Consider the following 6,322-nt stretch of genomic DNA (forward strand, 5'->3'; position numbering starts at 1 on the left):
CCCACCCGCCCTGGCGGAGACATTAAGGCTTGTACAATATCAGATTTGAGCAATCTATACAGGAATAAGTGAATGACTACAGTGCCGAGTGCTGACCCACTTTTTTGTTAACGGCAATCTTAATCTATTCATACATTATAGTTGATCAAATGCTGTTTTAAGGTTCACGCTCAAAAAGTTGACAAAGAAAAGTTATCTTTTTGTATTTATCGTTTCTACATTTTTTTTATTATGAGGGGTTGAATAGAGTACAAACGATTCAGCCTGTGGCTGAATGTCTGGGGTGCAGCAATAGCTTTAACTTTTCAAATGCTTGCTTGTTGTTTGTATTCGTAAATGAATATGGCTGTGTGGGCCTGTAACAGACTAACAAGACCAATAGATTATATCACTGGACATTCATAGTCGACCTCGGTATCCTCAGGCAATGCTAAATGGATGAACAGACAGTTCATGAGGGTGTCTGCTTCTGTATAGAATTATTCCAAAATTTTTTGTTGTTGAGTAGTTTTCAATAGATGTGCGTGTCTGACGTCTGATGTCAAAATGTCAAAACGGTTCATAAACACACAGACTAAGAGAGGAACGAAACAAGAAAAGTGTCCATTTGGTTAAATAATACCCATTGGCTGTTATCTGTCCTTGGGGAATGCATGATTTCCTTTTCTTTAGTTTGTTCAAACTCAAAAGCCTAAATATGTATGAGTGTTTGCAGAGAAAGAAGCTGTGCTCATGATGTGCATGTGATTACAGCATTTACCCCGGCCTTGGTACTCAGTCAAAACGTACCCACTCTTTCCGATACATTTCTATTCAGTAAACTTTGTCTCTGTCGACACACTTGTTTACTTGTTACTTGTTGTCTGCATCTAGTTTGTACAGAAAAGGAGTTGAAGGAGAAGGACGCCAGAACAGATAGATAACTAACTAACTATATGAAGCCAGCAGTGCCTAAAGTGTTAGGCATCAGTTTGAAGCATTCCAGCATGCTTTCTGCAAAGGCAGCGCTCTCTCCCTTTTTCTGTTTAGACGAGCAGTTTATGAGCCGTTCCTCTCTGGTGTCTGTCACTGTAATGTTGTTTATATGCTTTGTGATGAAAGATAATGGCTGGAAATAATGTTGTGAGTATCAGTAGGAGAGATTAACCGGTTAACACCGGGAACGCATCTGTGTGTCATTTTTAGATTTCTTTGGGATATTCAAAAATAGCAGATATACAAGCTTGGAGTGCGGCACTCGAGCTTGTAGATCTGCTATTGTTTTTAAAATCATGAAAATGTATGCAAATCTTTGAATATATATATAAATATTTTTAAGCGATCATTTGTAACTCAAATCTTTGCTTCCGGGGATTCTACAAATGTCTTCTAAATCCTAACTGTTTCGTATGTTGCTATAATCAGTGGTTCTCAAACTTTTTCATGTCAAGGACCCCCAAAATGATATCTATTTGGCCGCGGACCCCCATCTCAAAATATGTTGTTCCAGGGACACCCCAGAAGCAAAGATTTGAATTAAAAATGTATATATTCAAAGCTTTAAACACATTCATAATAGTTTTTTTTTTTTTTTAAATAGCAGATCTACAAGCTCATAGCGCAGCACTCGGTGCCGCGCTATGAGCTTGTATATGCTATTTTTGAATAGCCGAAATAAATCTTAAAATGACACACAGACGCGTTCCCGGATTGAATGGGTTAAGGCAGATTTGGATCTGGGTGTGATGTCAGTTTATTTTGGAGAAGAGAAGCATCTGGAGGCATGGATATGAGCATGAAACAGATTCAACACAGCGGGGAAGCCGTGCGCCGTAGCAGGTGTAAAGTACAGTACAGTCACGGCGGGGCCTAATCCACAATTTCTTCCCTGAAGAGCAAATGAGCAATTATTTTTCTTTTGTTTCAGACGTGCGGGATCTTTTTTGAAGGAACTATGTGAAGAGCATCATTCCCTTGGACAATAATGTCCTGTTGCTGTCAGAATGTCAAAGGTAGTGTAAGTGATATTTTATTCAAATAACGCCCTATATTCTGCATTGCCTACAGAACAGGGGGTTTCAACCGGTGGTACGGAGGTATTGCAGGTGGTCCCTGGCCATGCATTCAGATGTATTTATTTTTTCCTTTTAATAAGTACAGGAGTTCTTACTGTATGGTGTGTGTGATATGAAATGTGAGCTTACCATAATCACAATAATCCTTAATCGTATTCAAAGGGTTTTTTGCAGAGAGATGAGACAGACTCCAGTCACTTTCAAATTAGAGCACTGCAGAGGGCAGGTGTGTGTGTCTGTGTCCAGCTGACGCTCGTTGACGCTCGTTAATGTTATAGGCACCAAAGCAATTATGCTTCTGCACTGTTAATAGGCCAACATCTAATCTAAGATTACTGGGACTCACCAGTGAGTCACAGGATTCACTTCATTGAAAACAACATCACAGTGTTTTATTAGTGTGGTTGCCCAACAGGGCAACCACACTAATAACACTAATAACACTTTTTTTCAGACGCATCTCCTCCCACAGTTTTTATACCCTAATGTTGTGCCATATATCAAAATGACCGTCTAAATCGGGAATCGTGCGCGTGTATAGGGCTAAGAGATTGGTTGAATACTTTAATTGATATTAATTTATTAGTGCCATTAAATGTCCCCATCCACTTTAATGGAAAAGTGAAAAAACTCAAATTCAAGTATTTTTTTCTCAGAAACCGTAAGAGCTAGAGTTATCAGATTTGGAGGGATAATTCATAATATTGTCCGAAATTATTGAAAAAAATATCACACCATTCGGCCTCATGGTGGCGCTATAACAGCCCCCTTTACGTTTTGGCCCGTAACTCTTGAACCGTAGGTCCGAAAATCAAAATTTCTTTTCACCTGGATTCCTTGGGTCACTACGCATCTCCCCATATAGGCCACGCCCATTTGCGTCAGGATAGATTTTTTGATATTGATTTATTTCTGCATTAAATTTCCCCATCCACTTTAATGGGAATTGCAAAAACTCCCATTCAAGTATTTTTTTCTCGGAAACCGTAAGGGCTACAGTTACAAGATTTGGAGGGGAGGTTAATAGTTTTTTGCGAAATTATTATGAAAAGAATCACACCAGTCGGCCACATGGTGGCGCTATAACAGCCCACTTTACCTTTTGGCCTATAACTCTTGAACCGTAGGTCGTAAAATCAAAATTTCTTTTTCCCTAGATTCCTTGGGTCATTACGCAGCTCCCCATATAGGCCACGCCCATTTGCGTCAGGATAGATTTTCCGCCATTTTGAATTTTCTTCAAAACACACTTTTTGCTCCTTTTCCTACAATTTTTTTCCAAATCTCACACAAATCGGTACACGTGATCTATGGACCCCTGCGATAAACCTGTCCAAACGACATTATGATAGTCCGACCGGCGTCGGCGCAACCACACTTTGCAATTTCCCCGGAATTGCGACGCGTCTAGTTAGATATTATATTGATATTATAGCTATTTTATTTGATTAGATATGTGATGTTGTTACCTGACAATTAGTTGACTTTTGGTGAAAAAGCCTGCATCGGTGTCGGTTGATATCGGTATCGGATATATCGGAATATCAGCAAAAAAAGTCAATATCGAACACCCCTATTGTTTATTGATAATAAAATGCTTTAAATTTGTCTAGCTCATGAATGTAGCTTGTGATTAGTGAGTAACAAGTAAGAAAAAAAAACGAATCTTAACCCATGGAATGGTGCATGAACCCCCCACCACTATTGTGTTTGGTGGGTCTATGACGGACCGACGCGACACAATAGTGGTGGTCCCCAGGCTGCTCTTAGTCAGGATGGTGGTCCCTGGGTCAAAATCAGTTGAAAACCCCTGCCATAGAATGTTCGTTCAGTAGCAGGGGTTTCCCTGCTGTCTCTCCAGCACTTTAATAAAGAGACAATAAATGTTCAGGTGGGTTGCCAATTTTCATCCAATCAGAGGAGAGTACCCATTTATCAGTCTCAATTTTATAGTGTTCCAGTTCCAATTGTGTGTCTGCTCATTTCTCTGGTGTCATCACTTCCACTCGCACTTGTTTATCCTGTATCCTTTATGAGTTCTCTCTCCTGATTGGATAAAATTGGTATCCCCATCCTGAAAATGCATTTTTGTCCTAAAGATCATGTCCTATACCCGGGATTTGAACCATGTTCCCCCCGATTGAGTGCCACAATGTCTCCCACTGAGCCAATAGAGCACACCTGCTTGCTCAGGGGAGAAATTGGATTTTGACCTGCATGCAGTATACCGCTAGTATTCCTACATGACCACACAGATCTATTTCTCAATAGAAAAGCAGGGAGACCAAATACAACCACCGCCAGTTGTGTTAGTTGTATTGTATCAACATCCTCAACCATACGGATTGGTTAAAATACCATAACACTTTATTCACTGAGAAAAGTTATGGATTGCAGCTTTAATTATGTATAGCATTTGCTGTGCCAGGCAAGAGGACAGGCAGACATAACAAGAAAGAAAGAAAGAAAAGGATTATACAGTAAAGTACAGTCCAATGTGTGAGTTTGCATTAAAAGGCTTGTTTTTTATCACCAGATGGTTGCCAGTAAGGCAAAAACAATCCAGTGTTAGTGTATACAGCAGTGTGGACAGTGCTTTAGGGAGAGAGAGATGGAAACAGGCTGTGTGGACTTGCAGAGCACGCCTGAAACTCACAACCAAATCCCCCTAGTCTCTCAGGCGTACGAAAACAAAAGCATTAGACCCTGAAGCATGCTACCAACAGAAAAATAAAGATGTTAAAATGGAATACGAAACTTCAGAGTGATGCCATAGCAGAACCATTGATCTTAATGGGTGTCAAGGGTGTCTCCCACCCTTACTAGGTGTCTTCCATGGGGGTCTATACTTGGGTCGGCTCTGTTTTCCCCCCTCTACACCAAAACTAGCCAATCTACAAGCTTTTAGGTACCGGTGCCAAGCCTGAATTCTCACATAGGAGCTCCTCTTCTCCAGGTGGGTGAGGGTGGGGTGTTATGGCCGTCAATTTGTTTTACACATACAGTGTAAAACAAGGAATAGGAATAGTTTGGTGACCACTGGAGAGACGGTTGACAGCTGGAATGTAGACGGCATCCCATGGAGCAGTATGGGTTAGCGCCCCAGCCTGTGTCTTACGTGAGGAAGAAGCCCAACAAATCCACGGTGAGGCCTTTAAGGAGGGTCATTCAAGCAAGCCCGCAAGTGGAGCCTGCAGTACCACCACGGCCCAAGGAACCATGCCGGGACCAATGAGTCCCGGCAGAGTAGTTCCGGAGAAGCGGACTGAGGGGCCCTGTCTTGCCCTAAGAGGACTGACCGTGGGTAGCTACTGGGACGTAAGTCGGGGCTTGATCAACCCCGGCTGGGTCACCTGGGCGAGGGTGTATGTTGTTGAGAGACCCGAAACACCCGATGACCCCAGGCTACAACACTGATGATACGTCCCAGGTGCATCCACGTGATGTTTTCTTTATAGTTATAGTAGAGAGACAGCAAACAGGGGAGAGAGTCAGGGAGTGACACGCAGGGAATCAGCGGCCTGGCCCCGAGTAATATTTGCAGTGGTGGAAGACGTACTCAAATGTTTTACTTAAGTAGAAGTATCAAATACTGCAATGTAGAAGTACTCTGTTACAAGTGAAAGTCCGGAATTCAAAATGTACTTGAGTAAAAGTACAAAAGTATCGATAAAAAAAAAAAAGTACCAAAAAAGTACTCATTAGGCAGAATGTCCCATTTCAAGTTTTCAAATCCATAAAAATCTTTTGAAAATAGCAGATCTACAAGCTCACAATGCGTCGCATCGCGACGCATTGTGAGCTTGTAGTCTGTCTGTCTGTCTGTCTGTTGAAAAGACTGAAGTTTTGTTGAAAAAGACTTAAAGGAGACACACCATGAATTTCACTTTTTTTTAATTTATTTTTTTATTTTTTGGGCTCCAATATAAAAATATATTTTTTAACATCAGTCATTCATTCTCATTTCAGAGATTTTCAGAATGGGCGTGTCTGAACAGGCCATCTCAGAATGGCATGTTTGCTTACATCACGAAACTTTCTGCCCATGTATTTTGACAGACAGAATTGCTCAGTAGCACCCCTCTGCCCAACAGGACGTTTTGGTATTGCAGCTGAAAGTGCTTTATAAGCCTGAGAGAATTGACTTGGGATGAGTATATCTGAGTGTTGATTTAGGCTCAAACCTTTTGAAAATGGTTTGAGGGACATACACCATATGATATTAAATATCAAATATTTTTTTTTTGAAATTCATGGTGTGTCTCCTT

This window comes from Gymnoscopelus microlampas (assembly GCF_963454915.1).
Source record: "Gymnoscopelus microlampas genome assembly, chromosome: 2".
NCBI lineage: Eukaryota > Metazoa > Chordata > Actinopteri > Myctophiformes > Myctophidae > Gymnoscopelus > Gymnoscopelus microlampas.